The sequence below is a fragment of the Cavia porcellus genome, unplaced genomic scaffold (genome assembly GCF_034190915.1).
Source record: "Cavia porcellus strain 051 isolate PalLab524CR breed Dunkin Hartley unplaced genomic scaffold, mCavPor4.1 scaffold_2, whole genome shotgun sequence".
Lineage (NCBI taxonomy): Eukaryota > Metazoa > Chordata > Mammalia > Rodentia > Caviidae > Cavia > Cavia porcellus.
Genome location: NW_026947485.1, coordinates 128,750,610 through 128,766,026, shown reverse-complemented (window position 1 = coordinate 128,766,026; position 15,417 = coordinate 128,750,610). Strand labels below are relative to the sequence as shown.

The 15,417-nt window shown below is 37.3% G+C and overlaps 1 protein-coding gene across 14 annotated transcripts in view; it reads left to right on the top strand.

Moving 5' to 3' along the window:
• Window positions 1–15,417, top strand: part of LOC106025699 (uncharacterized) — a 142,435-nt gene that overhangs the window by 95,920 nt on the left and 31,098 nt on the right. For 11 of the 14 annotated variants that reach the window (XR_010046416.1, XR_002789110.2, XR_002789108.2 and 8 more), the window contains one exon: window positions 12,661–12,899. The exons of 2 other annotated variants lie outside the window; for them this stretch is intronic. The gene's annotated coding sequence lies outside the window, so the exon portion shown is untranslated. Of the gene's footprint in view, window positions 1–2,803; window positions 2,907–12,660; window positions 12,900–15,417 lie in introns of all 14 variants that reach the window. One more of the 14 variants, XR_010046415.1, reaches the window with a different exon arrangement.

The following is a 15,417-nucleotide window of genomic DNA, read 5'->3' as shown; positions in this document are numbered from 1 at the left end:
ATGTTTGTTAGTTCCACTAAAGTGACAGACACACGTGGATGATAATGAATGAAGTTACTCTTCACTTACTTGAAACCATAGAGATCAGGTTTCCTATTGTTTTACTGAGTATTAATGCCACACAAGGTAACTCCACTGAAAGAGCTCCATTGTTAAGTTTGAGAAACAGAGCTTCTGATGTCTATTTTTTGAGCATTCATTCCATACGTAAGTATTCTGAGAAATCTTGTGGTAAAAGGCCTGTTGGATTTTCATTCAACGTTTTCCATACTTACTTGGCTACCACGCCTAGCCACGTTCCGGCCATGGACTTCTTTCCAGCTTTTATTTTTTGCCAGCACATGGTCGCACTGGTCTGTGATTACATTCCTTCTTGGGAATTGGAGCATGTACGCAGACAACTTAATGCTTTTTCCATCTTCTTTCCCTTTCCTCCATCTCTTGATCTCTTTCCTATTTGAATAAAATCTATTTCTCTACTATCTATTATTTTTTGTTTTGTTCTTTATTTATGTTTTGAGTTTCTCATATAAGGGAAACCATGCAGCACTTAAGCTTGTGTGTCTGACTTTTTTTTTTTTTTTTTTTTGGTCTTTTTTGTTTTTATCGGTACCAGGGATGAACTCACGGCTGCCTGCTTGCAAGGCAGGCGCTTATGCCGCTGAGCTAAATCCCCAGCCCCATGTGTCTGACTTTTTTTAACTTCATGTTATGATCTCAAGGTGCATTCGTTTTCCCACAAATGGCTCACGTTTATCCTTCTTCTTTTTTTTTTTTTTTTTTTTTGGTCTTTTTCTTTTTATCGGTACCGGGGATCGAACTCATGACTGCCTGCTTGCAAGGCAGGAGCTTACACCGCTAAGCTAAATCCCCAGCCTCCACGTTTATCCTTCTTTATGACAGAGCAGTACTATATTATGTGTAATATTATCTTAACCCATTTGTCTGTTGATGGATTTAAAGGCTGCTTTCAAAATTTAGTTAAATGAATTGTGCTGCTAAACATATGGATACTCACTTATTACTGTACTATGATGTATTTAATTCTTTCAGGTGGATAACTATAAAGGAAATAGCTAGGTCAAATGGAATTTCTGTTTTTAGGTTTTTTTTGAGGAATCTTCATACTTATTTCCATAGTGCTTAGACTACTTTACGTTCCCTCCAAAAATTTACAAGAATTCCTTTTTCCTTCAGCCTTATCAGGATTTGCTATTATTTGATTTCTTGGTGCTGGCCAATCTTTGTGGAGTAAGACAGAATTGCAGTATTGTTTTAATTTGCGTCTCTCTGATGGCCAGCCATAGTGAACATTTCTCCTTATACTTATTGGCCATTTGTACTTCTCCTGAGAAATGTCTATTAATTTCAGTTGCCTATCTTTTGAATGAATTTTTTTTTGGGGGGAAGGGTCTTTTTTGAGGGTTTAAAAAAATATGTTAGTCTTCCGTTTGAGCAACACCAGGCAAAATTTCTCCCCTTCTGTAAGATGTCTCTTAATTTGGTTGTTTACTGTGCAGGAACCTTTTAATTTGATATGATCCCATTTGTTGGTTCTTGGTATTATGTGTTATGCCACTGGAGTTTTGCCATGAACAGCTCTGAATATTCCTTGAGACACTAGTGTCCCATAGAACAGTTTAAAAGACATTGCTAAATAATGGTGACATATACCATGTGTTATATATGTAGCTATATCTGGGCCCATAAATCTATCAGGAGTGCTAAAGAAAATATAATAGAGAACATGGAAATGTTTTGCTAAGCATAGACTTCATTTGAAAACAATTAATAATTTTGAGATGCAAGATTTTAGGGCAATTTGTCTCTTCAAAATAATAGTGTTTCAAAGTATTAAACAGAAAACCAAACCTTATAAGGCATCTTTGTTAAAAACTAAAGTGAATCTTATAAATTTTTGGTGACAAAAATGAGTCAGAAACACATGGAATGACTTGCCTTTGAATTTATGCTTAAAAGGAACATGAAATTTGAGAAATGGCTTAAAAGGAACTTTGACCAAATGTTTGGGTTTTACCATTAGGTATTATTTGTGTTTTACCATTAGATATTAAAAAAATTGAGGACATGCATGGTCTTCTAATTTAAAATCCCAGAAAAGAGTTTGAAAATGAATATTTGCATTGTTAAGTTCTTAGCAGCACTCTTGTTACAAAACAAGTTCTTTAAAAATCACTGAAGTCTATTCACTGCCCTTTCTAGTAGTCTACCAAAACTATCTGCTGATATTCCAAGTCAAAATGCTAGTCTTCCAGAAATTATAGATGTGTGTTTTGTTTTTTTTTTATTCAGCTTTGGTGGCAAATAGAATTAAGACAAAGGATCTTTTTAAAAGTTATTGTTCCATTAGGTACCTCTTACTCCAACTCTTTGATATCTGGTCGTAGTATACTGCTCTAATAGGTATTTACTTATCTATGCAAAACAATAATCAGTGAAGTCAGCAGGGCTCTGGAAATAGAATTTCTTAACTTGTGTTTACTCTGCTGGATTCAGAGCAGTAGAGCAGAAAACATTGTAATTCTGTAAAAATACGAGCTCTTGCCTTTTATAAGGTGTGAGGTTTATAATAGAATTTTTAATAAAATAGTAAGATTTACAGCAAATTGTCCATACTTGATTAGTTTTTATAACCATGGTATTTTACTATTATCTCTAATGTATTCACAGGAAGTAATATTAGGTTTAGTAAAAATACTAGATTGTGAACATTTGGAGCATACAGTTAATGGATGGTCTGGTACTGGTATTTTAAAAGATTAAAATGTGTTTTTCCTGCTAGGAATAAAGAAACAAAATCAGATGATCTACACTGTAGCTGTATCCAGGCCTTTATGATTACAAGAAATGTTTGGAATGCTAGTTGAAAGAAAAAGAATATATTGGTAAATTTAAACTCTATTTGTCTTTGTGGGAGTTTTTGTTATGTTCTACTTTATGATGCCTGCAAGAAAAGGATGTAATCTAACATATTATTCATTTCTTTCAAGAAGTCCTGGATAAAATTTATCCCTTATACATTTTTACGTTTTTTATTTGTAGCTTCGGGAAGTACTAATTCCTTAACAATTGAATTATATTATTTTAGTATTTGGAATTGCTCGCTTATGTAGTTTTATAAATACTTTCAAAGTTCTATTTGTTCTATTCACTTATGGAACAACAATAAAAATCTTAATATTATGAATGTATGTGAGAGTCCTAAACTCTATTTGATGGAAGAAGTCTGATTCTTAGCCATGCATGCGCAATTTTATGTGTCAACTTGATTGAGCCACAGGCTGTCCAGATATCTGGTCAGACTTTATTCTGTGAGTGTCTGTAAATGTTTTTCAGGGGAAGATTAACTTCTGAATTGCTCATTTAAATAAAGCAGGCTACCTTCTCTTCTACAGATGGGCTTTGTATAGTCAGGTAAAGTTCTGAACAGAACAAAAAGGCTGAAAGCTCAGCTGCTTGAGCTGGGACACTTTTTTGTCTTTGAACTTGAACTGAAACATGAGTTCCTGGATCTCAAACCTGCCAGTTTTTAGCCTGAAACTTACTTTACTGGCTCTCCTATTGCTCTTTGGACTTTACACTGGAACTATACCATTAACTTTCCTGGACCTGCAGCTGGATGACTGCAAACCTTGGGATTTGTCAGCCTCCACAATCACATAGCTTCACTGTTTATATTAAATCTCTCCCGTTGGTTCTGTTTCCCTGAAGAACCTTGACTAATGTACCTGCCTTCTTGTCCTTTTCATTAAGCTCCGGACAGACAGACCTATGCAGCAACTACACTTGAGCGATCAGGTTCTGCCAGAGTGGGATTTGCGTGTTTTTTTGCACAGCTGTGCTTTTCAGACTTGTTCATTCACCTCAGTCACTGCTGAGGCTAGAGGAAGAGACACCAGACCAGCCATTGCCTTTGAGGGTATTTTATGACAAAATTTTGAATTCCTAGAGACTGTTAAAACTTCTCTCACTTTTTTCACACTATTTAGATGGTTTTGGTACTTTTGTACCCATGAGAAGAAGGGCAGGAAAGCTTTTGGGGTTTGTGAGTGATCAAAGATGAGGTGATAATAAAGTTGTTAAAATCTGTGTTATACCTTTCCCATTTGAACGTGTTTTCCTACTTCCCAATATCTATGGAGGGGAGGGAGAAGGGAAGGAGGGAAAAAGTAAAAAGAGAGAATAAAAAAGAAAAACATTGGAAACAAAGCTTTTATAAATAGGGAAGGGAAAGAATCAAGATACATCATGTACAGGTATAAATTCCTTACGATGGCTGTGATCCATGTGTATGTATGAGAAGTGTACTAATAAAAATACATGATTTTTAAAAAATCTGTGTAATAGGTAGGATTCAGAAAACATTATCTATCAAGAGCCAGATCATCAATATGTTTAGTTTTGTGGGTTATCTGGTTTCTGTTACAACTCTATCATTACTCTTCCTGCCAGCCAACTCTGCCACTGCACACTGTGTCTGTGTTCCAACAAATCCAGGGAGTGGATAGATTTGGCTTGCAGGCTACAGGTTGCTTACCCTTGTTATGATGAACCTTACAAAAGTTATGACTACTATTTGCTGAGCATGACTATTCTGAGGACCTATGGTAAGCATTCTTGGTTCAATCTTAGAGAAACTGTAGCTTCTCTTCCTGATGTTCAGAACCAGCAGCCAGGAATTCCTTAGCTCTTTGCTGAGAAGAGCGGGCAAGGAAAGATTTGATCCTAAAAAAATGAAAAGCTGAAGGTGACATGGCTGCTACCTTGGTGGTGATACAGATGTGCTAACTCAGAGTTATGTGGTGTCTCTAGTCTGAGACATAAAAACACCATGGACAGTTACCTCCCAACAGTAATGTAATGACCTCAGTTTTGGACATAATGAATTTGAGGGAATGAGAATATCTAAATAAAGATCTTAGTAGATCACAAACTGTTTCAGGATTTTTCACTCTAACATTTATAGAAGTGAGATTTCAAAAAAGCTATTAATTTTATGTTAAAATGATTGTGTTAGACATTTGTAAGACAGTTGCAACAAGTGTTTGCTATGCTGCTTAATTAATCACCATGATAACATTAATATGTGTAAGGTTTATCCTTTTATTCACTATGAACCTAATTCTTCCAATCTTAGTCTTCTTTTACTCACGTGACCTAATGTTTTAATAATCTCAAAAAAAAGAAAGTAGCATTGTGGCAGGATACTTGTGACACCCTAGGGGATTTGCCTTGTAACTGTGACTGTTGCTTGCTTTAAAGCTAGAGCTGGCCTCCCCAGTAGAAATAAAAAGTAAGCCACGCATGTGAGGCACATATATAATTTACAATTTTCTGGTATTATGTTTTAAAAAATGCTTAAAAACCAGATGACATTAATTTTAATAATATATTTAGGACAGTACATGAAACTATTATTTCAACATGTAGTCTACATAAAATTATTAGTGACTTATCTTGTGTTGTCTTCATACTCAATATTTGAAACCTGGTGTGACTCTGACACTTACAGCATGTCTTGATTTGAACTAGATACAGTGCAAGTATTCAGCAGCTATATATGGCTCCTGGTTACCATATTAAAAAGTGCAGAACTAGACCTCAAGAACAGTAAGCTGCATTTCATCATGCCTGGTGAACATAGTTCTTTGCATGTTAGAAGACTACAAAGATATGCTTTTTAGCTTAACCTACTGAATTCTATATTAGTTCAGTTATTGTCACAGGGACAAAATACTTGATACCTGTAACTTAAAGCAGTGGAGGTTTATTTTTAAGTCATAGTTTTAGAGACTTCCATCCATAATGAGCTGTCTAAGGCAGGGACATCATAGCAGACGGGCGTGGCAAAAAAGCTACTTATTTCATAGCATAGCGGAAACGGAGGTCAGGGTAAGAACACCTCTGTCAGGGACCCGATATGGTCTCCAAGGTCACTCCTTCATGACCATTAAGACATCACAAAGTATCTTTACTAATCCTCTATACAGCTCTCTAACCAATTAGCTTGACAAGATTAACCTTCACAAATACTAAGGACCGCTAACAGTATAATAATAACAATTTTAAAAAATGGCCAGTGGATTCATACTTTTAAAAAAAGATTATGAGCTTTGCTTAGGGTGAGATAGATATTGCAGTGCCTAAAATATGTACCTTGAAAGATGAATTAAACCCATGGGCCTATCATTGGTGTAACTATGCTGGGGGTTTACTAAGAAGACCAAGTAGCCAGGAGAGTTAAAGTATAAACTCCATCATTTACCCTTAAAGAGTAAGTAACATTTTAATAGAATTTTACATAATAAAGTACTTCATCATTTTGCAGCTTGAGCACATTTGCTTATTTCTTATGTTAACAAACACATTGGCTGTGCAGTGCAGAAACACCTCAAAAACCTAACTATATGAAAAACAGACTTTGCACGGAGGAGTCTGCTGCCCTAGACAGCAGTTGGAAGTAATAAACCTTTGAAGGTCTGGGGTATACTAGTGGTTTCAGAAAAAGAGTAGTGAACTGGTTTGAGAAACTTAAGACCTTCTAAGATACATGGTAGTAACTGACTGGGTTTGACCTGGGTTTGCAAGTCTTGGAACTTGTGCATTTTAGCGAGGTGACTTTTCACCCCAAGTGATGCCCTGGGGTCACCTTGCATAGTCTATTGAGGGAATGTGCTCAGGGGAAAGGGAATTTCTGGGCTGAATGTGTGAAATTGCTTGGCTACTTGTTAAGCCTGTGGCTATCACTTTGATGCTGCTTATTTATCTGTGATGGTTTGTTGACAGTTTTTGTTTGTTTTTTAAAAGACTTGGGAAAAGCAAATGGTGTTACTTGTTAGAAACACTTTTTTAAAAAGAGTGTTCCATAGGAAGAGAAATAGTTCCTCTTCTCCTTATTAACTGATTTTTTTTAAAGATCCAGCATCTTTAAATGTTAGACGAACTCTGTAGCAAAGTGACACAGAGTGAATATGCTGGGAACAATGAAGAGCCCTGAATAAGCAAGTCGGAAAGCGTAGAATGGTGGCATCTACTCTGTTCGCATAACCCAGAAGGATAGTGTACCTCATTATATCCTTTAGGAAGTTTGTCAATTCGCTACAGTAAAATAATCTAATAAGGGTTAATGTAATGTTTTGGAGTGTATTGATGTGTTAAACCCATTGTCACTTACTGTCTTGCTTTGGAATGAAGCTTTGTGAGGGGAGAGGTTGCATTGAAAGGACTTTCAAACCTTTTTAAAGTTTGGGCCATGGGTGTAGGTTAGTGGCATGGGGCCACAGAAAGAAAGTGGCTACTATTGGGGGCTGGGGATTTAGCTCAGCGGCATAAGCACCCGCCTTGCAAACAGGCAGTTGTGAGTTCGATCCCCGGTACTGATAAAAAGGAAAAAGACAAAAAAAAAAAAAAAAAAAAAAAAAAAAAAAAAGTGGCTACTATTATTTACTATCTTCATTTTTTTCAGGTATCATTTATACAAACCTGAATAGAAGTAAGGAAAACTGGGGAAACAACTGAATAAAAATTTCAAAACATTTGAGGCACTGTTTGGAAATCAAATCCCCAAACATAAAATGAAAGTGATATTATAGCCCAAGTTATGATAGAGACATGTCAAAAATCCTCAGGAGTCAGACCGAAAGGGTTTCTGTTGGTCAAATCCAGGATAATTTGAGATTTAAGATAAAGAGAACAGTAGATTCTAATTCACTCAAAAAATCCATCAGTTAATAATAAACAAATCACAGAGGAGGATACTCTCAGTGCTGAGACCCCGACTATACCTAGCAATATGTCCCATTGCTTTGTGGGGAGGAAGCTCATGGCGGTGGAGGGCTGGTGCGGCACACTGCTCCCTGGCTGCCAAGAAGCAAGAAGAGAAAGAAAAAGCGTTCCCAAATTTCACTGCTGATGACCTCCAGGAACTCCCATCGCGAACCCTGGGGTCTCAGTGTTTAACACATGGACCTTTGAGGTACATTCAACATTCATACAATGACAGATAACAGCTAGCAAATGTGGATGAATGACAGTGTTAGAAAAATGCCCATTTTGTTACCAGCATGCAAGAATGATCACTGAATGCTAAACTAGGGAGTAAGAATTGGACGAGGACCAGAGTATTCACAACATTTAAAAAAATCTCTCTCTATTAGTTACTTTTTAAGTACACAGGCCAAGATGGTTTTTAATTATGAAGAAGACTTTGATGTCACCTGGTAAATACCACCATAACAGCTCAAGAAATCAAAGTTAACATTACTAGTACTTGGACAAACCAGGATCACGTGCTTCCTGATGACTACGTGGAGAACACAACATCATTTACATAGTGTCACTGCCAAAATGCATAACTGAAATCTAATTAGGAGGAAATACTAGGCAAACTCAACCTGAGGGACCTTTACAAAGGCCAGTGTTGTAAGCGATAGGGAAATCTTGAATCTGGAGCAGACAAACAAAAATTGCTATAAAGAACATTCTCAGAACAACTGAGAAAATTAAAATACGTAGATGGATAAAGTATTATGTCAACATTAGATTTCCTGGTTTTCATTCTTGTTTGATAATTTAAGTGGGTGTCCTTTTTGTCGGGAAATGTATTCAGAGGTGGTAGAACACTGTATCTGAGACTTAATGCTCAAAAAGATCCAGAAAAATTAAATTGCATATGTGATGAGAAAGAAGAGGAGAGGCGAGGAGAGAGAGGCTAAGAAAGAACAGTAAAACAATTGTGTCTCAGTGTTGACAGTTTAGGTGAAGCTCATTCTGTTTTTTACTCTACGCTTAAAACTTTTCTATAAGTATAAAACTATTTCAGAATAAAAATGAGAAAACAAGAAGTGGTTTGCTGAATGAATGGGGCCTAGAGTACCTTTTTAAATTTAGAAAATTTTATATCCCCTTTATGAGTTTTCTTCTCAGGAGGAAAAGAGGCATCTCTGAATATAGTTAGAAAATCATGACACTAAAAGGATCATTCCTCCTAGCAGTGAAAAGAGGACAAATCAAATAGGGTTATGTGTTATAAGGATTTCATGTAGGAAAAGGGACATCTAATATTTCATTAGCTGTAAGGAGGGACTACTTGTCCTTTTAAATATGGTTAATGTGTGGATTTGTTGTTAAATGTTGATAGACGCTATAAAAATATAGAAAAACAAATTAGGCACTAAGGCAAAGTCTGTGCTTGGCCCAAGGGCTCAGGGAATTGAGTGCAAGCCTAGAATTAGGAAAAAATTTAATTAGGAGGCAGCAGTATGTTTTACTTTTACTTTAGGTGCAAGTAAGTATGCACAAGTGAAATAAGCCATGTTCAAAAGGAAAGAGAAACTGTGTTGGGGGAAAGAGGAAAGGAAGGAAGGGAAAGAAAAAAATATATATATACACAAGATAGTTACATAGTTGGTTTCTTTCAGGTCACTGAAAAGAAATTATGTGCTAATATTGTCTGGACACTATTTCCTGCCTATATCTTTTACTCTGAATAATAACTATGAAGATAACAATTTTCAGTGTATTAATTATTGCTACTCCCCTGTTACACTGACTTGAATATCTTGTTATTTTTATTTTCATTTTTTTCTCGATAAAAGTAAAAAAAAACAAAAAAGAGAAAGGAGTGAAGTATGGAAATTCTGATCTGCCTAATTATGTACGTTTATAAACATGGGAAGTGTGACTGCTATTAAAATGACAAGGTCACAGCAACCTTTCAGTGTTAGAAGCTCTGGCTGGGGATGTAGCTCACTGGTAGAGCGCTTGCTTAGCAGGATGACGCCATTGGTTGGATCCCTGGGACTGCAAAACAAGCGAGCAAGGAAGCACATGGAGGATAGATGGTGACCAAAATGATTTGAATTAGGTAAAGGCACAAAGGAGAAACCTTAAAGACACCCTGCTTCAGGGCACTTGCACAGTTGTGCTCAGTCCAGGGGCTGGAAAGCAGCACCTATCAAAAAGAAGGGGATCCTACCTGAGTCCTAGTGGGGTCAGTTGCCATTTACCTGTTTTAGAAAACAGTTTAGAAATATTGAAATTAGAGAATGGTAAACATGTAAAGAAATATAGTGGGTTTTTTTTCAAGTTGTCTACAAGAAGGTACTAGTTTCCTCAAACACAAAAACAAACAACAACTGACAAAGAGGAAGCAAATGAATCATTTTCTTTTGAGTCTAATTTGGGAGCCAGCTGCAAAAACCTTGTAAGAGATGGAATCTACTGTATCTTTCAAAGTGAGGAAGTTAGTACAAGAACATTGGTTATAAGAATGCTACAGTGAATCAGCAGTTATAAGAGGTAGTCATAGAGAAAAGGAAGAATGAAAATAAACTTCATTAAGAGATGGATAATGCATATATCGAAATGAGCAAGAGCAGTAAACTCTCACAATGCACCAGGATAGCGGGTATACAACCTGCACTTCCTTGGAATTTAGAAAATAATAAAATGAAAAATGGCTTACGCACAAAGGTAATATAAGAGGAAAAAGCGCTATTGTTATAAAAATGAGCCTTTCTGAGAGTTTTGAAAAATATAAATGACAAAAATGATACATGAGGAACGATCTGTAATTTTAACCTTTATGAGCGTGCTCTGAAAGCAGCACTGAGGTACGGGTGAGCCCGTGCTGACAAAAGGATTATAATGGTATAAGAGAGCATAGGGGTGGGAGGCTTCGTAGAGTTCTGCCGTGAAATAGCAATGAAACCTTCGAGGTAGGTGGAACAAAGGATTGGGAGAATGGGAGATTTATGATCACTTATCACAACTATGACCATCTGAGGTGTCATAGGAAGGGCATGCGATCCCATGTTCCATCTACACATAGTTGGTGTCTTAGTTAGTTACTTTTTCATAGTTGAGACACAACACCTGACACCACAACTTAAAAGGAGGGAAGGTTTGGTCTGGCTTGTGTGTCAGCCTGTGTGTCAGAAGAGACAGTGTAGCAGAGAAGTGTGCTGGAGGAAAGGCTCTATGACCTGGCAGCAGCGAAGCAGAGAGCGAAAGGAGGAGCCAGGAATACAGAAGAACCGTCCGGGTTGTGCCTGCAGGGACCCCCCTCTTCTGACCAGGTCCACTTTCTAGCGGCCTCTATGATCCAATCAACCCATAACATGTCCTACCCATAACAACACAAGGCTTTAGCGGGACATCTGGATTTGGCTATTGGAATATGCAGAGGTACGATCCTGATCGACTAGCTTCGTTAGCTGTTCGGGTGCCTCTGTGCACCTTCTTGGCTCTAAGTCCTTCCTATTGCTATTGGCAGAACTCACACATGGAAAGCTCAACTGTCCACTGGTCTTGAGAACATCTTGTATTTGGATGATCTTGATAAATGCTTAGAAAACATGTAGCAAATATAAATGTTAGTATTTCAGTAGAATTAATGACCACAGTTGTCTTTTGACTGATATTGTCACTGAAAACATCAAATCTAGTGATGATTTCTTGCAGATTTTATTAAAAGTCTTGACTATATATAACACCTGACATTTTTTGTTATTATAATGGACTAGGTTTTAAACACAGAACTACAGTTTTGCTCAATGAAAGGCACAGGTGTTCTGACAAGCAATATGGCAAATTTATTTTGTTAAGTAGTATGCATGTATATAGGATACACAAAGATCCAGAATACAAGGCTGATTTAATGGCAATCAAGTCTTAGGAGAATTTACTTGATTTTAACATCTTCCTTTCAGAATGGAATATGATATCTTAAACAAAATCAGACAAATTACTCATTTTGGGAACAAAGACTTTTGAAAGCTGTCAGCTCACTGACAGTTATGATGAACATTTATTTCAGGTTTATAAAACATTAATCACAGCATGGTGGTCGAAAGAGTGTTATTTTATTTTTGAGAAAGGTTTTAAATAAGTACAAAGCACAGCTAACATACACTACAGAAGTACAAAGCAGGGACTTTTCCCCCCTTAAATGTAAGTAAATACCTTTCTCCACCTTTCTGAGTGTACGTGCAGTATAACTGCAGGATTCTGTTTATTCTCAGACTATTTGCAAAGGACCACTCACTGAACCTTGAACAACACTTGAAAATATGGGCTGCATTTGCAAACTTCAGTGTATGACACGGGAAGCTGGCAAGCTGCCTGGCTTCTACTTAAAGGATTGTCATTCTGGGAAAAATAAATTTCTCTAACTAGACAAAAGTCAATGTTTTCATGTTTTACCGCAATCAAACTGATAGAGCTGACAATTTAATGTCTCAACACTTAAAATATCTGTGGATAATCAGTTACTTCAATCAATCATAAACACAAACCCTTCTATTTTCGAAGCTTGTGTGTCTGTGACTAAGATAGGAAAAGCTTTGGTGAGACCCTGCCCCCACAGCACCCCACTCCCTGTCTCCCCATTTTCTCAAGAGTCCTTGTCTTCAGCTATGTTCATATTTACACACATTATGCATCTGGAAATAACTCTGATGATTCCAGTGCCATCAAATTTAGAAAAGTGTCTCTCACTATCCTGTTTTATTTAATCGTTATGGGTCATTTATAGCCTATATTCCCTATGTTGACTTCAAGGGTTGCTGTTAGCTGCCTCAGGCAGACGGATATTTTGGGGTCAAATGGAACAGAGCTGGCTCCTTCTTTTCCTGACAGGTGCAGTACACGGCTCACTTCTGCAAACCCATGGTGGCGGTGGTGATGGTGATGATGATGATGAGGCAGATGATGGTGATAAAACAAGGGAGGCGGTGACAACAACACGAAGAGGTGATGGGGAACTGGATTGCAGGTAGCTCCAGATTTGGCAGACCTGAGGTTGTTCGTCTCATGAAGCTGCGGTGTTGATTATGACGGAAAACTTCAGAGGGCTCCAGAAGTCTGATTCGGTTAAGGTAGGCCAAAGCAGTGCTGCAGTGTGAGGACAAGTTTATTGCTCCACACCGTTCTCTCCTCCCGAAATGACTTTTTGAAAATGGTTTTCGTCCCTATCAAATAATTACTCTGAACAATCCATGCGCCCAACTCCTCGTTTGGAGTCCTTTGTGATTTTTTAATGCGCGGTCTATGCATATCCTGACATGCACATTTGCCACCACTGCCTCCTTTTTGGTTTCTTTGATTGTCTGGGGCTTTGCGATCACACTAAGCAGCTGTAGGACCCTTGGGGCAGCACCCTTTAGCTCCCCCCTGTCAGGACATGTTGCAAAACAATCAATCTTGCTCTCACACTCACTTGGCAGAAGTGCCACGGCACCAAGAGTGCAGTGCTTTGCTCTTGCCATGAAGCCTGGGTGACAAAAGTTTTTACAGGAAGCTGACTGTATTTGGGGTTATGAATATACAATGACTCTCGTTAGCATCGAAGCGCCAGAGCAGGGACTGACGTTGCCCGCCACTTTGAGCTGCTGTGGGATAAGCTAATGAATTGTCTTGCTTCTTTACTTACGCGGTCTGCTGTCGTGGCTCCTAAATTCCAAGGGGAGTTGCCCATTTGGAGAAGACCATTGACTAGAGAAATTAATTATCAAGCACTACTCTTGATTCTGGTGAAACAATATTCAGGTAGTGTTTAGACTGTCAAAACAGAAGAGCACAGACCTGTATCAGATTATATCATAAATGGGAAAATACAGAAACAGACACAAGGATGTGTGTATGTACTCGTGTGCATCACTGTGTGTACATGTGCTGTCGTCCTGGATCACTGTGTGCTGTGTAGATGGAATCAAGTGACAGCAATCTGACATTCTCTTGATGTGTCTATTGCACTTTCAAATGGAACAAAGAGAGAGGATAGAAAATACTCCAAAATGAATAGGATTGAAACACAAAACAGTTCCATCAATTCTTCACTGTATTCTTTCTTTTTCATTGCTGGGTCTCTGCCAAATGCTTTGCAGCTCATCCACATACTGTCTTTCATGCATATGTTGCTGATAAGTATATGTTTCTAACCACTGATAAAGATATCTGCGCTGATTTACAGTTTATATGATGGTGCAGAAGTGCTTAGAAGCTCTACAGAGCGGTTCTTTTTCAATAGGATAAATTAAATGTGTTTCCCTGCATTCCCTCCTCCCTGGAAACGTCCTTTAAAATAGAAGTTTTGGGGCTTGCTGCAGGTTGTACAGGGTGGATAGAAATGAAATTGGCAAAATATGCTGAAAGGTAAGGGGTGTGTTGTAATAGAAAATATGGCAGTGAACAAAGAGGAAGTCCTTATATTAGGAATATATAATATATTACTCTTATTATTACTCTTACACTCATTCATTTCATTGGCAATGACAAGTTATCTCTTGTAAGGAGGGAGATATGTGTTATTTTTGTAGAGCTTCAGAGTGCAGTCCTTTTATAATTGCCCTATCAATTTGACCCATCATTAGAATGGAAAAAAAAAGAATCCCAAGAATATATACATGCAAGAGAATAGCTTAAAATAGATGCAACTCTGATAAAAGTGTCTCCAGCATCATACAAACACTACTGGCCTTAGTGACTACATGTGACCAAGAACAAATCAGAATTCTTGAACAAAATTTCAAGAAAGATGAAACCATCTGGGTGTTTGCAAAGGTCATCTGTCATTCTGCCCGGCTACTGATATTATTGGTTCAAGTACTCCTTGGCTTTCTGCTTAATGGCCACAATGTGCCCTCTGCCTTGAAGCCCAAAGCCACTAAGAGGTTTTTTGCTTTGATTTTGAAACTGGACACATCTTAGAGAGGTCCACTCAGTTATGAGGACAAAACAAATTACTGATTTACTCAGTTTAGTCCCTAAATTTACATTCTTGACCTAATTCACTATCGGTACAGGGTTTTTAAATTTTACTGTTTTAGTGGAATTACATAATCTGAAATAAAGTGTCTCAACAGTCACTTGCAAGAAATTTTTGATTTCCAAATATTCTGAAATCCCCAGGCATCTGAACATTTTTCTTGTACCCCATCATAAAAGTATTAACTTTTATAGATCATATACAAATTTTAAAATATAAAGGTGGAAATAGACCAGCTGAAGCAATATCTAAGCAAAAACTATTTAAATTTAATGAAAATATAACCAATATCTGCTATTATGAATATAAGAATCACATTATATGTGGAAGTATTTCAGATTTAGTTGCAACTGCGGTGGCTTTGATTTGGCTCTGTAATTAGCATCTACATGCTAGATTTTTGTGACTGCTGTGAATATTATTTTTGGAAGGTTTGTCCAAATATAATTTTGTACTTGTTGCTTTTATCAAAAATTGGTGTCTAATGAAATAAGATGTAAGGATCTCATGCTTCTGACATTTTTCTGAGTGTTTGCTGTTAATTACTTGCTGCCCACCTCTTTCTGTATGCAACCACAATATAGTTACAACAGTGGGTAAAACAATGAGTTACACAGCTGCTAATCAAA